A 6,367-nucleotide genomic window follows, 5' to 3' on the forward strand; every position below is an offset into this window, starting at 1 on the left:
CTTATCTCTTCGGAGGTTGAAGCTGTACTGAGACAGAAATATAGTTTTCCTTATTTATTGGTGCTACGGAAATTTCACCGGGAATCTTTCCTAACTCTTGAATAAATAAATGACAGTCGTAATTCGAAAAATGTTGAAAAAATTCTGGAATACATTTCTTTACTTTATAATCCAAATTACATTAAGAGTGGGACAATGATCTCTAACCCTATCAGTCCCTAAGCCTTTCTGACAAATAGAACAATTCAATGAATTATCAATTATTTGCTGGTCATCCAAAGTCATTCTCATAGGAACTATTTTATGTAAGTAGTCATCACTCAATTTAGTTAAATTTTTTATCAATGAATTTACAAAACATATTCCCGAATTTTTTCCTGTTTCTAAAACAAATTTATCTAGTCTAGAATCAAAAGCACACTTTATATAATACGCTTATGATATTGCAATATGTTCATTAATATTAAATAATTTGGGGCTCACTTCAAGACTTGACAAATATTTGTAATTTGCTTTTGTATATTTATGTGAACTAAACCACCTCGAATGCTACTTTGAATAAATCTATACATATCTATATCTGTCAGCAATTCAAGTTGAATATTTGTAGTTTTCAACATTGCCTCCCAAGATAGACCTGGTGTCGTAAAATACTGAGCTGGGTCAAGTGAATAAATTTGCATACAAATTTTTCGGAAGTTTTCAAAAATGTCAGTTAAAAGGAATACATCAGTTTTTAAATATAATTCTAAATAATCTTTAAGAGTGGAACATGAGAAATGGGACCAAACTTTAAGAGCGTGATCATAATCTTCCTGAGAGCATACCCTTCCCGTTAAATTACTATAGAATGCTTTCCTTGGTGGGAGGGAAGTTTCCTCGAGTCTACTAGCGGAATCTAAATATTCATAGGGAAATATACCCTTCTTACGCATTAGTTGAAATTTAATATCATTACTAAAAAATGTCATTACAGTATTCATTTGATCATCAACTATATTAGAAGCTAGGGTATCTAAACTTGATGGCATAAGTCTATACGTATCGAGAAAACGAATTTCAAAACTATTTCCACTTCAGCATTTAATTATTTTTGAGACAGAAATATAGTTTTCCTTATTTATTGGTGTTACGGAAATTTCACCGGGTATCTTTCCTAACTCTTGAATAAATAAATGACAGTCGTATTTCGAAAAATTTTGAAAAAAACTGGAATAAATTTCTTTACTTTATAATCCAACTAACATTTAGAGTGGGACATTGATCTCTAACCCTATCAGTCCCTAAACCTTTCTGACAAATAGAAAAATTCAATGAATTATCAAATATTTGCTGGTCATTCAAAGTCATCCTCATAGGAACTATTTTATGTAAGTAGTCATCACTCAATTTAGTTAAATTTTTTATCAATGAATTTACAAAACTTATTCCCGAATTTTTTCCTGTTTCTAAAACAAAATTATCTAGTTTAGATTCAAAAGCACACTTTATATAATACGCATATGATATTGGAATATGTTCATTAATATTAAATAATTTGGGGCTCACTGCAAGATTTTTTGGTTCCAGAATGCATTCAAAATCCGCGTAGACAACAAATGGAACTTGAAGCTGATGTTGACTTTGGGTAAATTTCAGTGTATTATTTTGGGGGTGCGGCATCTTTGAAACCTTCCTACTGCAGAGCGTCTTGTGTTTCAATGCAGCTTCCTGGGTTCCGGAAAAATTCAAGCACACATTGCAGAAAAATTGCGCCCTCCTCTGATTTCCTCTTTGCGCAGTCATTAGTCTTTGAAAGAGAATTATATACACATTATTTAATTGCTTAAAAGAGATAAAATGAATAAAAGAATTTACCTTGAAATTTTTTTAATGTACAAGTAATGTCCATTCCCACCGTCTTCCAAAAACATCATATTGATATGAAGAGGTTTTTCCACTTCCGATTGAAAAAGTGGTCCAATTATTTCCCTCGTCTCTTCATTGTATCCGAATACGTTCAAACTCATATGAGTATTCTTTTTTAAAAAATGCTTAATACATTTTATTTCAAGGGGGAAAGTCAACCCTGTGAAATCTAATTTTATTTCATCACTTATATAAATTATCTCCAGCGATATATCAATATTATATGCCGAAAATCTTTGCGGCCTGTTAACAATTTTTAAGGCAGAAATCAACGCCCATTTAAAACAATATTGATCATTTTCATTACAAACATTGACTATTGCTTTTTTTGTCAAAAGGAAACGAGGTAGTGGTATAAAGGACGAACCAGCCATCGGTGTATAGTGGTTCACATTCATTTCCAAGCGAATTAATTTTCTAAGAGACCATCCGCTGTCTCTCTCTTGAAATTCTTGAGTTTTAGAAATTATTTCCATGGTATGTTCATGAAAGATGCATTCTAAATCAGAATCTTTATTCATGATCGTCATTTTACTTTGAAAACTTTTCATTTCAATTTCTTCAGATTCATCTTTAAAAAGTATATACTCTGCAAACAGTTCAAAGTTTACTTTTGCTGAAGTATAACTTTCTAATAGAATGCTGAGATGAGGTAGCAGTGATAATCCAGCTTCACTCAAGAAACTCTCAGGTAAGATCAAGTTCGATCCATCGTTTACATACATGTAATGCAGTATTCTTCCCTTGAATTCCTCAGAAATTTTTTTGACTCTTCCGTCAAGGGGTTTTATTGCATTTCGCTTATGCAGCTCCGAACGGACATGGTTTGCCCACTTATTCTTTTACAAAAAACACTTGCAGGATTGACAAAACTCATTTTGGTTATTCATTTTATTTTATTCTTTTAGTTTAAACTCTTTTTTCACGATCACTTTTTCACTTTTACTTAAGTTGCGTTTGACGTAGCAGAGTATCCCACTTCAAGACTATTTTTGGAAGACTAACTATTGTCCTCGATCATTTATAGTGTTTGAAGTGGGCGTGAACGATAATATTGAAGATGAGAGGTGCATACTTAAGATTTTTTTAAATTCAAAAACTTAGGTAATTCTAGTAGGTTACATCGACTATTAATTGGTTGGAAGAGATGAGAAGTATTGATTGTGAAAAATATTTGATACAAGTGTAACCAATAGGACATCAACAAATCGATAAAGGAGACAAAAATCATAGAATAAAGGAGAGAGTTGATTAGAAGAGGTCGCACATACTTTGCTGCAGGTGGGAAAGGAAAGATCTTGTCAGTTTATACACACAATCATACTCAGGTAGCCCATAGGGGACAGTTTGGTAAAAATCATTTCGAGTTTGGGAAAAATCAAAGATTTTCATTTGTTGCATTTCGAGAATGTACATCTTTGGGTAAAAGAAGAGGAAAAATAAAAGATTTTCATTTGTTGAATTTCGAGAATGCACATCTTTGGGTAAAAGATGAAGATGAAAACCTATATAAAATTTCCTTATAAGTTGTGTAACCATATTTAAAAGTGTAAGACGAGATTGTTGACTTAGATAGACAACATGCATTCAGTTAAAATAAATAATTTTCTGAACGCATTTGACGGAATTCTGTTCAATGCACACTATGTACGGCTCCAGTTCATACAATCAAAACTCTTTGAATGTGATGGAGGTAATATGAAAATATCTATTCATGGAAATCATATGAACACCTGCGTGTGGAGCAATGATGCAGCCACCGAGGGAGTTGATACTTGTGTATGCCATCGAATTTCGGATTACAAAAAGGAAGCACTCAACATTATGAATATATACTATAATCTTGAAAAACAAATGAAAAAGAATAAATAACGTAAAAACGTTCGCAATACCAAAATAAATGAATAAATGTATTATTATGCTACAAAATACACTTTTGACTTTTTATTTCGAGTTAAATTTACAGGTATGGAGAATGGAAAATATTTCCTTGACTGAGATATGTCGGTTACTTGCGAGTTGTTGCGCGGTCGTGATTTCAACCCCTATTATGGGAACGTATTAGAGCTAGCAGTCAGCCGTGAGGTCGTTGGCGTGAGGCCCATGATCTTGTCAATGAGCAATGACATGTTTATGACCCATATGTGGAATGGAGAGAATCTTAGACAATTTACCAGTTAAACGTTCTGGGGCGGAAACAAAAATGTTTATTTGAAAATATTCCACATATTTATTGGGGTTCTTTTGATTTCTAAATTAGTTTTACAATCATAGAAAACATTATTCCCCAACATGATCGGATATGTTCCTCTAAGATAACCATCTTTGAATACTTTGGGTGTGGGACCTTTCACACGTGCACAGCAACACCTGTGATAATGAGGCAAAAGGGTACGTGATCACACCTTTCCCCAACATGATCTGATATGTTCCTCTAAGATAACAACCTTTGGATACTAAGGTTGTGCGACCTTTCTCACGCGCACCTTTCTCACCTGACTATTTATTGCACATAATGAGGGGAAGGATACATGATCCATTAATATGCTAATTGTCCCAGAATCTGCGTTTCCATACTACTTATGTCAGTATGACGACTACCCTAAAAAATTTTATATCTCTGGATGATCTTCAAGGTCAATATCTATAAAATTCTGGATGGAGCAGTGGAGACGAAATTTCTACGGGACCCCAGTTCAAATTTTCTGTACCATTAAAAAATTTGTTGGGATTGGCTGAGGTTTATAAAAAAGTTTTGTTAAATTGTAAGCACGAACTAGTGTTGATGCTAATTAAGAATCTTGGTAATGTGTTTGAACAAACCAGAAATGAACAAATTTGTAAACTGGAAATTTCGAATAAAAGCTGGAAAATTCCCCATGTAACTCTGAGCGATTTTGCAAAATTTAAGATGTTCGATACTATTTAAAGTTGTGTAAGCCTACCAATCGCATTCCAGAATTGGGATTCGTATGTTAACCCCAAATTCGGGTATGGGAGTCAACACAGCTGAAATGTGATATTGTCGGCTAACAGCGAAAAAACAAGATTTGCCATAATTGATTTACACTGAATGGAAAACTTTTCACAAATAACTTATCAAGCTTGAAAGTTCACCTGAATTCTGAATCATATCCATATGATAATCTGAATGTTGATTTTAGTAAGAATTAGTATGCTCACTTATATGAAATGTATACAAGATCTCAATCTAGTTACTATAATCGTGAATCACAACCATTTTTGACCCCAAATGAATTGAAATTTAAGACCCCTATTATTATGGTTGATCTTTCATATCAAAACGAATCAGTAAAAACTGGTCCTATTGATGTGAGAATTTTAATAAAACTAAAGACACCAAGTAATGAAAATACCCAAGCTTACTGTCTCCTCATACATGACCGTTTAGATGAATATAAGCCACTAAACGGATTAGTACAATGAGTTGTTTAACATTAGAAAAATGTTGAAAGATACTGGTTCGATTGATGTTCAAGGTTTCTTTGATAATAATAATAATTTCATTCTAAAGGAAATTGGAATTGTATTCGAAAAAGATCCAAACTTAAGAATAGTTATACCCGTTACTCGTAGAGTAAAAGGGTATACTAGATTCGTCGGAAAGTATGTAACAGGCAGAAGGAAGCGTTTCCGACCCCATAAAGTATATATATTCTTGATCAGGATCACTAGCCGAGTCGATCTAGCCATGTCCGTCTGTCCGTCTGTCCGTCTGTCTGTCCGTCCGGATGAACGCTGAGATCTCGGAAACTATAAGAGCTAGGCTATTGAGATTAGGCGTGCAGATTCCTGAGCTTCTTACGCAGCGCAAGTTTGTTTCAGCAGAGTGCCACGCCCACTTGAACGCCCACAAACCGCCCATAAACTTCAAAAAATCGTAAATATGAACGCAGATATCTCGGAAAATATCAAAGATAGAGAAATGGGATTTCAGACTTAGATTCCGTACGCTTAAGCGCAGCGCAAGTTTGTCACGCGAATATGCCACGCCCACTCTAACGCCAACAAACCGCCCAAGCCTGTGGCTACCACAATATTCATGCTAGATAAAAAGTCTTAACTGAAATGTATTGGTTTTGTCAATACCTATCGATTGATCCAAAAAAAACTTTGCCACGCCCACTATAACGCCCACAACGCTTTAATCTGTATACCGCCGGTAGGTGGCGCATTTCAACCTCGCTTTGCTGCATATCTCCATTTTCCTTTGGTCCTTTTAGCTGAGTAACGGGTATCTGATAGTCGAGGTACTCGACTATAGCGTTCTTCCTTGTTATACCCGTTACTCGTAGAGTAAAAGGGTATACTATATTCGTCGGAAAGTATGTAACAGGCAGAAGGAAGCGTTTCCGACCCCATAAAGTATATATATTCTTGATCAGGATCACTAGCCGAGTCGATCTAGCCATGTCCGTCTGTCCGTCTGTCCGTCTGT

The sequence above is a fragment of the Drosophila subpulchrella genome, unplaced genomic scaffold (assembly GCF_014743375.2).
Source record: "Drosophila subpulchrella strain 33 F10 #4 breed RU33 unplaced genomic scaffold, RU_Dsub_v1.1 Primary Assembly Seq54, whole genome shotgun sequence".
Classification (NCBI taxonomy): domain Eukaryota; kingdom Metazoa; phylum Arthropoda; class Insecta; order Diptera; family Drosophilidae; genus Drosophila; species Drosophila subpulchrella.